This window comes from Diceros bicornis, chromosome 14 (assembly GCF_020826845.1).
Source record: "Diceros bicornis minor isolate mBicDic1 chromosome 14, mDicBic1.mat.cur, whole genome shotgun sequence".
NCBI classification, from domain to species: Eukaryota; Metazoa; Chordata; class Mammalia; order Perissodactyla; family Rhinocerotidae; genus Diceros; species Diceros bicornis.
Window position 1 is genome coordinate 38752647 of NC_080753.1, and position 14371 is coordinate 38767017.

The window sequence follows — 14371 nt, forward strand, 5'->3', positions numbered from 1 at the left end:
TAACAGCTTTTTCTGCCTTTCCCTATATATCTGTGATGGTTAAATTGTATGTGTCAAGTTGGCTTGACTATGGTGCCCAGTTGTTTGGTTAACACTAGTGTAGATGTTGCTGTGAAGGTATTTTGTAGATGTGATTAACATTTATAATGAATTGACTTTAAACAAAGGAGATTACCCTCCATAAGTTGGTGGGCCTCATCCAATCAGCTAAAGACCTTAAGAGAAAAACGGATATCCCCAAGAAGGAATTTTGCCTCAGAACTGTAACACAGAAACCCAGGCTCAGTTCCAGCCAGCCAGGCTGCCCTGCATATTTCATACTTAGCAGCCCTCATAATCACCTGAGCCAATTCCCTTAAAAAAAAAAAAAAAAAAAAAATTCTGTTTCTCTGGAGAACTTTGACTGATACAATACCAAAATCCTATTTGTCCTTCAAGTCCCACAAATGCCCACCTTCTTTATATACTTTCCCAATTCTCCCAGGCAGAACTGTTTCTTGATTTGTGTTCATTTGTCTTTCTTATTAGATTGTAAAGTCATCAAGTCTGAATCCATGTTTTATTTACATTTTCTATATACCCTTAAAATGCATGACACATATGTATGCAATAACCATTCTTTAAACGAGTAATATCTTCAGAAATGTGTACTAGCCAAGTCATTGTGGAGAGAGCTCTAAGTTGAGGAAAGGCCACAAAGGTCAAATTATTGACATTTACAATATATTTTTATTATTTTTATTTAAACTAAACAAGAAATATCCTATTTTTAAAATTTCCTCTTTTTTCTTTTTTTTACTTTTCTTTAACAAACAGCCTATCAAAAAGGTCAGGGATGGGCCGACCCCGTGGCTTAGCAGTTAAGTGCACGCGCTCCGCTGCTAGTGGCCCGGGTTGGGATCCTGGGCGCGCACCGACACACCGCTTCTCCAGCCATGCTGAGGCCGCGTCCCACATACAGCAACTAAAAGGATGTGCAGCTATGACATACAACCATCTACTGGGGCTTTAGGGGGAAAAAATAAATAAATAAAATTAAGAAAAAAAAAAAAAGGTCAGGGATGACTTCACCTTGTTTCTGTTTAGTTTTCTCTGCCATTAAATAAAACCCTCTTCTGAAGTAGTCATTGTTCAGATAAGCAAATTCAAATGTCTCCAGGGCCCAGATACATAATGCAGCTGGAGGGTGGAGACTGGAATGAACTGGAGAGTACATCTACAGAGGTCTGTGCCAGTGATGCCAGATCTTAATTTTTCAAAATAATATAGAAATCCAGATTTTTACATAAAATGTCTAAATTTTTTAAAGTTGGCAACTAATTCAATTCTTAAAAACAATGAATGAGCTACACAAATGTCTGTATTCCCTCTTGTTATACAGAATCCCTAATTGATGTGGTGGTAAGGTATGGGGAGAGGAGAAGCGTTCTATCGTCCTATGATTTGGTTTCAGTCTTAGTGAGCCTGCGGCCCTGGACTGTGACTTTCACAAGTGCTTCTCAGCTTTTGTTCCCTTCTGCCTCCCTAGGTGAGATAGGAAGGTTAGAGAAGGCTGGAGCTTGGTATTTTCATTACCCAACGTGAAAGGATAAGAGGGGACTAGAATTGAGTATTACCTTCCTCTACATGGAATGAATAGATTTTAATACTTTTTATTATACACATACCATAAAATTCACCCTTGTAAAGTGTAATAGTCAGTGACTTTTAGTACATTTAGAAATTTGTGTTAACATCACCATTATCTCATTCCTGAACATTTTATCACCCAAAAATAAATAATAAAATACCATTAGCAGTCACTTCCCATTCCCCCAGTTCTTGGCAACCACTAATCTACTTTCTGTCTCAATGGATTTGCCTATTTTGGACATTTAATAAAAGTGGAATCATACACTATGTCGCCTTTTTTGTCTGACTTCTGTCACTTAGCATGTTTTCAAGGTTCATCCATTTTATAGCATGTATAAATACTTCATTCCTTTTTATGGCTGAAAAATATTCTATTGTATGATTATAACACATTTTGTTTCTTCATTCATCCATCAATGCAAATTTGGATTGTTTCTGCATTTTGGGTATTGTGAATAGTACTGCTATGAATATTTATGTACAAGTTTTTATTTGAACACCTATTTTCAAGTTTTTTGGATATATACATAGGAGTGGAATTGACAGTAACTCTAAGTTTAACTTTTCGAGGAACTGCCAAGCTGTTTTCCAAAGTGACTGTGCCATTTTATATTCCCACCAGCAGTGTAGGAAGGCTCCAATTTCTCCACATCCTTGTTAACACTTGTTGCTTGCTGACTTTTTGATTATAGCCATCTTAGTGGGTGTGATGTGGTATCTCACAGTTTTGAACATCTTTTCTTGTACTTATTGTCCATTTATATATCTTCTTGGAAGAAATGTCTATTCAAATCCTTTGACGATTTTTAAATTGGGTTGTCTTTTGTTGTTGAGTTGTAAGAGTTCTTTATATAGTCTGGATACTAGACCCTTATCAGATATATGATTTGCAAATATTTTCTCCCATTCCATGGGATGTCTTTTCACTTTGTTGATAGTATTATTTGAAGCACAAAAGTTTTTAATTTTGATGAAGTCCAATTTCTCTATTTTTTGATTTGGTTTCTTGAGCTTCTGGTGTTATCTAGGAAATCACTGCCCAATCCAAGGTCACAAATATTTATACCTGTTTTCTCTCAAATGTTTTAAAGTTTAGCTCTTACCCTGAGGTCTTTGATCCATTTTGAGTTAATTTTTTTCATATGGTGTTAGGTAGGGTTGCAACTTCATTCTTCTGCATGTGGCTATCCAGATGTCCCAGCACCATTTCTTTAAAAGACTATCATCCCCCACTGAATTATGGGAGAAAAAACCCAACTGACTATAAATGCATAGGTTAATTTCTAGACTTTCATTTCTATTCCACTGATCTACATGTTTATCATCATGCCAGCACCACAGTCTTGATCACTGTAGTCTTGTAGTGTTAAAGAAAAAGACTATTCAATGACACTTGTTAAAGATGGTAAGGCAGACTTTATTCAGGACCACTGCAATAACTATAGGGACCACTGCAATAGGATTTTGCAGTCGGGGAGAAAGATCGGGCTTAACTTGGGACAGCATGGGCAAGTGGGAATTTATAGCCAAGGAGCAAGGTGGGGATCAGTGGATGGAAAATTACTAAGAGGAAACATCAGAGATAAGGAAGATTCTGGCTAAACTGACCTAACAGGATTCTTGCTGAAGACAGGCCAGGGTGATCAGACATCACTGGGAGATGATGAAGGATGAGAAACCTGCAGGTATGAATAGTGATCAGATATTGAGGGTGGGGGGTTCTGGTGATACTGACTTTGCAGAGTTTTTGCTAAAACTAGATTTGTCAAGCAAGTGCACAGATGGGCCTAAGAAAAGTTCAGGAGCCTGACTAAAATTTGGCCAAAGAATCTTTTTGCAGTAATAAGTTTTGAAATCAAGAAGTGTGATTTCTCTGACTTTTTTCTAATTTTTCAAGATTGTTTTGGCTAATCTGGGTCTCTTACACTTCCATATGAAATTTTAGGATTAGCTTTTCAATTTTTTGGGACAAAAGGCAGCTGGGCTTTTGAAAGAGATTGCACTGCACTTTTACATCAATTTGGGAGTATCACAATCTTAACAATATTATATCTTCCAATCCATGAACATGAGGTGTTACCATTTATTTAGGTATTCCCCAATTTCTTTTAGTGATGTTTTGTAGTTTTTAGTTGTAAGGGTAAATATGATTCTAAAAATAAAATATTTAATATTCCCAAGTGCAAAAAAAAGGAAAGAGACTTCCCCCCTCTTAGAGCATTTTATTTAGAAAACTTGTATAATTGTAAAATCTTTCTCTATCCCTTTCAGATTTACGTAAATCTTTTTAAAAGCCAAATAAGACTCTCAGTTTAACACCCAGGAATGTTTTTCTTAATGGCCTGGGCTCCACCTCTTTGAAATGTAAACATCAGGAAGATAGCACCCACATCTCATTTCCCTTTCCAAACCTTCATCCTTTCCCACTCCGTGGTAGTTAACTAGATGCCTGGCTCCAAGTTATAAGTGCCTGGTTGTTATAGACGTGAGTTTTCTTTTTCCTTTGGATAAAGGAATTAGCTAACACAGATGACCACTCAGTTGTCAAATAAAGACAAGCCTTGAGAGTGGGGTCTTCCAGGGAACCATCAGACAGGTCAAATAATGACAACTTGGGAACGCTGCTTTGAAGGAGCTCCAACATGGTTATGTCCCTCCCGTGGCTGCAGGGTTGCTGGTTTTCATCATGATTGCAGGCTGTAGGTGTTCAAGGCTACTGTGGAGCCGAGTGGGAAGAGGGAGGAATGGAAGTAGCACAAGTTAAAATGCTACAAAGCTCACTATTCTTACTGAAATTTAGTAATTTTTTCTTGACTAAACATGCCCTGGATTACTGCAAGCTTTTCCTTACTTTCCAGAGTTCAGAAAAAGTTGATTCTGACATTTTGTCAGCATTCTTGTTGCTTTTATGAAGATTTTCAGAGGTCCTTACTCCACCATTTCCACTGATGTCACTCATATTTTAAATTTTGTTACAAAAGTAACAATCTTTCCCCTCATGACCAGTGTATTTTATGTCCTGCTTAAGAACACTTTTTCCTACAATGAAGTTATGAAGATATTCTCACATATTATCTTCTAGAAACTCCATTATATTGTCTTAAACATTTAAATATACATCTCCCTGGAATTAATTTTTATGTACTGTATGAGCTGTGGCCTAAATGTCTGTTTTTCCCCTTCCATATTGATATCCATTTAATCAAGCACTGTCTATTGGAAAGATTGTATTTTCCTGCATGGTTCTGCAGTGCTATTGATGGGGTTCAGGGCAGGCCCCCCCACTTTGGTATATGAATTATTTCGAGCTGAAGACAATAAAGGCTCAGAAGACTCAGAGAGAACATTTGACCTTCCCCCAAACTGCCTAAAAGAATTTAACAAAGAAAGCCTGTTCCAGGAAGAATCTAATACCATAAGACAGCTATAGTATAATATAAAATAGGTGTGATAGAAAGGCAACAATAAGCCCATTTTTGGCCCAGCAAAACTTGTTTAACAAACATCTGTATTTCCATCTCCATGTAAATTGTCTTCCTCCCCTCTGAAATCCCAGATCACTAACCTCAACATCCTCCTTTGCTTTTAGCTGAAGATAATATTTAAGGTGGCAGCTTTGGCCACATGGCCAAGTTGCTTAGTATTTCTGGGTTTCTCCCATGTATACATGTTATTAAACTTGTCTGATTTTTCTCCTGTTATTCTATCTCATGTCAATTTAATTCATAGCCCAGCCAGAAGGTCCTAGAGTGGGTATAGGAATTGTCTTCCTCCTCTACACTATCACTGTCGTAAAGCATGTGTCCATACATATGTCTGTTGGTTGTACATTCTGTTCCCTTGGTCTATTTGTCAATTCTTGCACCAACATCACGCTGTCTTAATTACTCTAGATTTAAAATAAGTCTTGATATCTAGTAGAGCTAGCCCTTCACCTTGTTTTTCTTCTTTAAGAATCTTATTTTTGGCTCTTTGCATTTCCATATAAATTCTAACATTAGCCAACAAAATCATGTCAGGAATTTGATTGGCATGGCTTTGAATATATAGTTAAGTTTGGGGAAAATTAACACGGTTATAATATCGAGGTTTCAAACTCATGAACATGACACATGCCTCCATTTATTTAGGAGAGTGTTTGATTTCTTTAATAATGTTATATGGCTTTCTATTGGTGGTTGTGCAAAAGTGTGTATACACACATGTATTAATGCTATATGGTAAAAGGAACAGTATACATATGTGTGTGTGTGTGTCCATATCACAGTATATACAAGTGCAGTTTTTTTTTTTGTATATTGATCTTGAATCCTGCAACCTTGCTAAACTCACTTATCAGTTCTAGTAGTTTTTTTATTTTTTTTTATTATTTTTTTTGGGTGACAAAGATTGTCCCTGAGCTAACAACTGTGCCAATCTTCCTCTATTTTGTATGCGGGACACCATCACAGCGTGGCTTGATGAGTGGTGTGTAGGTCCGTGCCCAGGATTCAAACCCATGAACCCTGGGCCACTGAAGCAGAGCCTGCACACTAGCCCCCTAGTAGTTTTTTTTTTAATGTTGATTCAAGCCTATTACCAATATGGCAATCATATCATCTAAAAATAAAAAGTTTTATTTCTTCCTTTCCAATTTTAATACCTTTTATTTCACTTTTATGCCTTATTGCACAGTCTAGATCCTCCAGTATAGTGTTGAACATAAGTGGTGAGAGCAGATATACTGCCTTGTTCTTGATCTTAAAGGAATAGTGTTCACTATTTCCTCATTAAGTGTGATGCTAACTGTAGGTTTTCCATAGAAGTCCTTTATCAAGTTTGGATTTTCCCTTCTATTACTAGTTTGCAGAGTGTTTTTAATCAGAAATGTATGTTGGACTTTGTCAAATGATTTTTCTGTGTGCCTACTGAGATGATCTATGATTTTCTTTATTAGTTTATTAATATATTATTTTTGAATATTAAACCAACTGTGCATTACTGAGATAAACTTCACTTGGTCATGATGCATTATCACTTTTATGTATTATTATTTTACTAAAATATTGTTAAGAAATTTTTGTATCCACGTTCATGAGGGATAGAGGTCTATAGTCTTCTCTCCCTAGGTCTTTGTCTGGTTTTAGTATCAAGGTAATGCCAGCTTCATAAAATGAGTTGGGAAGTAATTCCCTCTTCTTCAATTTTCTCAAAGATTTTGTGTGGAATTGATAGTATTTTTCCCTAAAATGTTTGATAGAATTCATTAGTGAAACCATCTGGGCCTGCAGTTTTCTTTGTGAGAAGTATTTAAAACTACAATTTAAATATCTTTAATAGATATAGGGCTACGAAAGTTATTTATTTCTTCTTGAAAGAGCTTTGGTAGTTTTTGTCTTTCAAAGAATTTTTCCATTTAATTTAAATTGTCAAATTTATTGCCACGATGTTTTTCATATTTGTGTATTATCTTTTCAATATGTGTATCAGTACTGATTCTTTTTCTTCGTTCCTGATATTCATAATTTGAGTCTTCATTTTTCCAGATCAATCTGGCTAAAGGCTTATCCATTTTATAGATCTTCTCAAAGAACCAGTGTTCATTTTTTTCCTCTCTTCTTTTTCCTCCTCAGAGTCCCAGTACATAGTTGTACATATTTAGTTGTAAGTGCTTCTAGTTCTTCTATGTGAGCAGCTGCCACAGCATGGCTACTGACAGATGAGTGGTGTGGTTCTGCACCCAGGAATCAAACCCGGGCCGCTGAAGCAGAGTGTGCCAAACTTTAACCACTAGGCCATCAGGGCTGGCTCCAGTGTTCACTTTTTTGTGTTGTCTATTTTCCATTTTCTATTTCATTGATTTTTGTTACTTTAATTTTTCTGATTACTTTGTGTTTAATTTGCTTATCTTTTTCTAGTTTCTTAAGATGAAAGAAAGGCTATAGATTTGAGACCTTTCTTCTTTTCTAATATAGGTGTTTAGTGCTACAAATTTCCATCTAACTACTGCTGTAGTGGCATCTCAAGTTTTGATATATTGTTTTCATTATCATTTGGTTCAACATAATTACTGGTATCTCATATTTTTGCTTATTTTACTGACAGATTATTTAGAAGTCTTTTATTTAAGTTTCCAATATTTTGGGATTTTCTACATACCCTTCTGTAATTGATTTCTAATTGGATTCCACTGTGGTCAGATTAGTTCACATGATGTGAATGCTTTTAGTTTATTGGGACTTATTTTATGACCCCAAATGTTGTCTATCTTGGTAAATGCTCTACATGCACTTGAAAAGAAAGTGTATTTTACCATTACTGGATGCAGTGTTCAAGTAACGTCAATTAGGTCGAGAAGGTTGTTCAAGTCTTCTATATCTTTACTAACTTTCTGTCCACTTTTTCAATTATTGAGAGAGTGGTGGTGAAATCCCTGACAACATTATGGATTTTTCTACTTCTCCCTGCAGTTCTAATGGTTTTTGCTTTATGTATTTTTAAGCTATGTTATTAAGTGCCTCAATGTTAAGGTCTGTTATTTCCTTTCTATTAATTGACCCCTTTATCATTATGCTATGACTTTATTACTGGTAACATTCTTACTTTTGAAATCTCCCTTGTCTGGTATTAATATAGCCACTGAAACTTTCTTTTGATTATTGTTAGCATGGTACATATTTTTACATCATTTTACTTTTACCCTATCTGTGTCTATTAATTTTCTATTTCTACCTAATAAATTACTCAAAACTTAATTGCTTAAAACAAAACTCATTTACTATCTCACAATTTCCACAGGTCAGAAGTAGGGCACAGAGTGGCTGGACCCACTGCTTAGAGTCTTCCCAAGGTAAAATCAAGGTATTGGCCAGGCTGCAGTTCTCATCTTGTCCTTGGGCTCCTCCTCCATGCTCACTAGTTGTTGACAGAATTCAGTTCCTTTCAAGTCCTGTTTTTAATATTGGTAGGTGGGGCCAAAGCAACATTTAGCCTAGACTAATGTGGTAGGTAAAAATCTCCCCTCCCTACCCAAAGATATCTATGTCCTAATCCCTAGAACCTGTGAATAAGTTAAGTTACATAGCAAACGGGAAATTAAGGTTGCATGTGGAATTAAGGTTCTTAATCAGCTGACCTTAAAATACGTTGACTAATGTGTATTATCTGTATGGACCCAGGAGAATCACAAGGGTCCTTAACAGTGGAAGAGGGAGGCCGTAGAGGATGTTGGAGTGATATGATGTGAGGACTCAACCTGATGTTGGCTTGAAGATGGAGAAATGAGGCCAAGAGCCAAGGAATATGGGTGATCTCTAGAAGCTGGAAAAGACAAGGAAACAGATTTTTCCCCATGAGTCCCACAAAAGGCATGCAACCCTGCTGACATCTTGATTTCAGCCCAGTGAGACTCATTTTGGATTTCTGACCTCCAGAACTGTAAGACAATAAATTTGTGTTGTTTTCAGCGTCTAAGTTTGTGGTAATTTGTTACAGCAGCAATAGGAAACTAATTAGCTAGCTACCCCTCAATACTGAGGCAGACCCCTTCTGAGTACCTTACCCAATGCTTTGTGAATTAGAACATTTTTCAGTCTTGTTGGTGGGAACAGGTACTATTCTTGGTCTTATGTAATGCTGTGTACTGTTCTCTCTAATTCTTTTGGGTAGTTCTTTCTCTGATCTAGAGTAGTTTCTTTATGTGCATGCCCTGACAGTTACTCTGGAAGACTTGCGAGGGACTCTATAAATCTCTGGGGTTCTCTGTATAGCACTCGCTATCATTCTGCCCTCTGAACTATAGCCACCTTGATCTTTCAGACTCTCAAATGTATCCTCATCTCAGAAAATCTGCCAGTTCCACCTGGGCTCCCTCTCCCTGTGCAACAGTCAAAGTCCTTTCATGGCAGTAAGCTGGGGTAACTGCAGTGTTCATTTCACTTGTTTCCTGCTTTCAGGGATCACTATCCTTCATTGCTTGATTTTCAATGTCTTGAAATTGTTATTCATTAATTTTGTCCAGGTTTTTAGCTTTTTTTCTGGTGTGAGAGTAAATCTAGTCCCTGTTACGCCATCTTTGTCAGAAGCACAAGTCTCAATTCAATGTATCTTCTAGTTTCCATTATAACTTATTTGAGCCTTGGTTATTTAGAAGGTCATTCATTGACCAGGTCTAGGAAGAGGGCAGACCCTATGGCAAACTACTATAGGTTCCTCTTCAGGCTGAACTGATACCAACCCAAGAACAGAACCCCTCAAGCAGTCATTCAACAAGCATGTTTGAGGGCCTTCTCTATGTCAGTCACTATTCTATATGTTAGACACACAAAGGTAAACAAAGTAAGTATGGTCTGTTGTTCAGCATATCATAAGTTCACTCAGCCTACTCATATTTCTCCATCTTTTTTTTTTTCCCCTCAAAAAGGGATAGGAAATTCCGTGAAGTGGTTTACCAAACACAGATATTTATTTGCAGCATTTCCCAGATCTATTAACACTATAAAAAGTAAAAGGGAGTAAGTCTGGTAGAAGTGGTATACTTGATGGGTCCCAGGAAAATCAATGTCAAAATCATTCTTAGAAAAACTTTTAATTAGCATCATGAATTCCAAACAAGAAAACAATAAATGTAATAAGTAATGTTTGGATTATCCAAGGTTTGATTAATTATAAAGGCTTCCCCTTACTCTCTACCTTTACTACAGAATATGAAAAGCTAACTGTGCCAAAGACAGTTAAATATCCAGAGATCTGTCACAGAAATATGGTTTAATTCAACTGTGCCCAGGAAGTGACATGATAAAGTCTCTAATAACACTTGTCTTTAAATCCATAAAATAATGCCAGTTAAAGTGATTATATGCAATTGGGTTTTTTAATGGTGATGCTCGATGTTGAAAAAGTCCTATACTATACCTCTACCACATATTTGACTATTATGGTTCATTTTTGTTATGTATCCTCTAATGTTTGGTAAGAGATGAGTTCATTGAAAGGTTTCCCCACATGCGTCCCAGGTATAAAACTTCTCTCCAGTGTGGACTCTCTGATGTTTGATAAGATCTGAACTTTGACTGAAAGCTTCCCCACAGTGGTCACACATACAGGGTTTTGTTCCATTGCGGATTTTCTGATGTATAAGATTGAGCTTTTAGGGAAGGCCTTCGCACATTTTACATTTATGCGGTTTCTCTCCAGTATGGGTTTTCTGGAAATTAATAAGCGCCGGCTTCCAAATGAAGGCCTTCTCCCACTCACTACACTCATAATGGTGTTTTTCTGTGTGAGTTCTTTGGTGGGTGACCAGAGTTGAAACACAACGAACCCTTTACTATAGTCTTCACACCCTTGGGTCTTCTTCATGGCAGATACTCTAACGTTTAACAAGGCTATCACAGAACTTCAAGGCTTTGCCACACTCATGACATTGATAAGGCTCCTGTCCAAAATGAATTTGCTTATGTTTAATGAGACGTGAGCTCACACAAAGTCTTCTGATACTGAAGATATCCACGAGGCTTCTCTGATGTCTGATAAAATCATTCCAGTATCTGAAGATTTTGCCACATTCTTTACTCTAATGGGACTCTTCTCCAGGATGACTTCTCAGTTGTTTTAAGGGACTTGGATTTACATTGAAGGTCTTTCCAGGTTGAGGATGTCCTGGTGTTTATTTAGGACTGCTGGTGGGCCAGGGTTTGTTTTATTAGGGAGGGATATTTTCAGAACAATGACTTTTCCACTCACTTTATAATAAAGGGCTGCTTCTTTTATTACACGTGAAGTTGAAAATTGTGTGCAAGCTGAATGGAGGGTTTCCCACTCCCAGAGCACTGACAGGACTGAACTTCAGGGGGAATTTTTCCAGGTGTCTTAGGTCCCTCCATCAGAGTGATACTCTCCTTGGCTTGAGGCAATGTAGGCTGTGCTTCCTCAAAGGGGCTCCTCCTTCACTTGGGTAAACTATTCAGAAGCCCATGGACTTGTCCAGTGCAAAGCCCCTGAGGAATGTTCCCATTTAGTCCTTTAGGCATCACCCTCTGTGCTGGACTTCTGGAAAATTCCGCTTTGAAACAGACTCCTTGTTTAAGGCCGGAGTCACCACCTGAAAGAACAAGTTGATCATGCAATTAGCATCTTTTCCCCAGAGGCAGAAAGAGGGAGTCAAATGTAACATATGACACTAGCCTACAGAGAGAAACTACCTAAAACACAGCTCTTTATATATGAAAGTTCTAAGGAAGACTATATACTTGCTTTTTCATTAATTTTTGCTCTTATCTTTAGTATTTTCTTCCTTCTGCTTTTTTGGGTTTATTTTCCTGTTCTTAATTTTAGAGCATTATTTTAGAGCACTCTTTTTTTTTCAGTTTTGCTTCTTTTCTAAATATGGAGTCTATACTTTTAAATAAAATAATTTACTTAAGGAGCCTGAAAAAGTACCTGTACAGACTATGTCTCAATAAACAGAAGCTACTATTATTAGTAGTATTATTGCTAATGTGAAGCAGGAGAAGTAAAATAAGACGGCAGCACTGGGGAGGAGACTCAAGATCTCCTGTGAACATAACAACATACAAAGCAGCAGATTAAAGAAGAGGTCATCATGTCAACACAGCATTTTACTGTCTATTTGGAGAGATTATAAAAATCTCAAAGCTGGAAAGGATATCAGAGAATATCTGGCCTGTCTCTCTTATTTTTAAGGACGTAGAAACTGAGGCCCAGCTAGGTGGCACTAACCTAGGTAATATGGTAACTTAGAGGTAAAGACAGGTTTACCTCTAAGGGCTCTTGAATCTCACCTTTTAAAGTTTTTATCAGCCTAATACACTGGCTCTTAGAGCCCATCATGGTACATAAACAACCTTCAGATTAAAACTTTCATAATATAGCACAGTGATTAAGAGAACAGGTTGGAAGTTAGACTTCTGGTTTCAATTCCTGGCTCTACCATTTCCTGGCTGCGTGACCTAGAGCAAGTTATTTAATGTCTCTGTTCCTCAATTTCTTCAGCTGTAAAATGAGAGCATAGTAGTATCTCATATGATTATTTTTTTTTCTAAAATTTAATAATTTATTTTATAATCATCAAACACATTCTCCCTATTTAAAACATTTTGTTGATTCCAGAACAATCAACTCTCATTCCATAAATAAATGATGAACTACAGCATAGTTTGGTGTGGCCTATATATATATGAAGGCATTATTGCCTAAGCTATTATAGCTCTCTTGGAAACAAACAAACAAAATCCTAAGAACCTATTTTTGTCAGTTATTACTTATGAAGAAAAAAATGTGTTCAAAACCACACCATAAGTGTGACAGCAGTGAATTCTCGTATGTAGTGTCCTATCATTATTTTTTATTGAGAAAAAAATATATATAAGGCACTCAGAAAAAGCCCCGACATAGAAAGCATTCCATAAATATTGGCTATCATGGTAGATACACTATATCAAAAGTAGGTTATATTATTTTTCTTAGTTATTCACTGCCTTCTTTGTAAGAATTACTTTTCCCCACCCTATAGATAGCAAGGTTGGTCATTTGACTTATGTTGGCTAATGAAATATTAATGGAAATGACATATGCTCCTCCCGAGTAGATGCTTTAAAAGTTACCTTGCGGTCCTACCATTGTTTTTCTTTTGCCGTAAGAGCAGCATATTCAAGGTAGGACTACTTCTCTAGCCTGGATCCTATAGTGGAGAGAATGTGTTGCAGAGCTGCAACTGATCCACAGCTGACATGCAACATAAACAAGAATAAATCTTGTACTGCAAGCCACTGAGATTTTGGGTGGGGAGAGGGGCTTCTGTTTACATAACAAAAAGCTAGTTGCTCACAATTAGCCTAAACTGCCTATACAATCTCTCACCATTTCACTGCACTAGGCGCTGCAGACAATCCGCAAGGAGTCATACATAATCCCTGCAATCAAAGAACTAGTAATCAAATGAGCAGGATAAGAGAGGCAGACAAATACAAAGCAAAACATTTAAGGAAAGTGTCCTAAGAAACAAACAACATGCTACGGGAGGTGGAAGAAGGGAAAAATTGCAAGTGGTAATGAGGAACAGAGTGCATTTATATGTTTGTTTAGAAATCAGATATCAAATGGAGCTCAACCTAAGGCTTTTTAATAAATTGGGCAGTCACCAAGTAAGACTTCTAAACATCTTTCAGCCTAATGTGGTCTCTTTCATGCTTTTTGATAAAGAATTTTGGAATCCCAACTCAGCACCCAAACTGTGACTGAGAAGATCCAAAGTTTCTTTCCTGAGGAATAATTGCTTTACTTATAAATTCCTCTACTATTCATGCCCATGCTAGAGTGGGTTGGCCTTATGTCTGGGCAAGAATAAAGTTCAGCTATCTATTCATCTATCCACCCACTAAATCATTACAAAAAGGATCAGAGTTGGCTACACAGAATATGTGATCATAGGTTCTTGTCAGAGAATTCAGTCATGAATGTCAAGCCAATATTTGCCTAATGCTTGCTAGAGGAATTTGAAATTTGAGAGAAGCTATTTGATAATCATTTAACTTTCCATACATTTAGATTCTCTAAGTCTAACCCTTTTATAATTAAGCAAGATTATCATATAAAGCAAAATCCTGAATACTGTCTTAGCCACATGCAGAAATGCTTCACTGAATTAGAAATTTCATGGAAGAATGAACTAAAACTACACTCAATAGCACGGACTGATCTCACAAACATAAAGTTGAGAGAAATAAGCCAGGCACCCAAG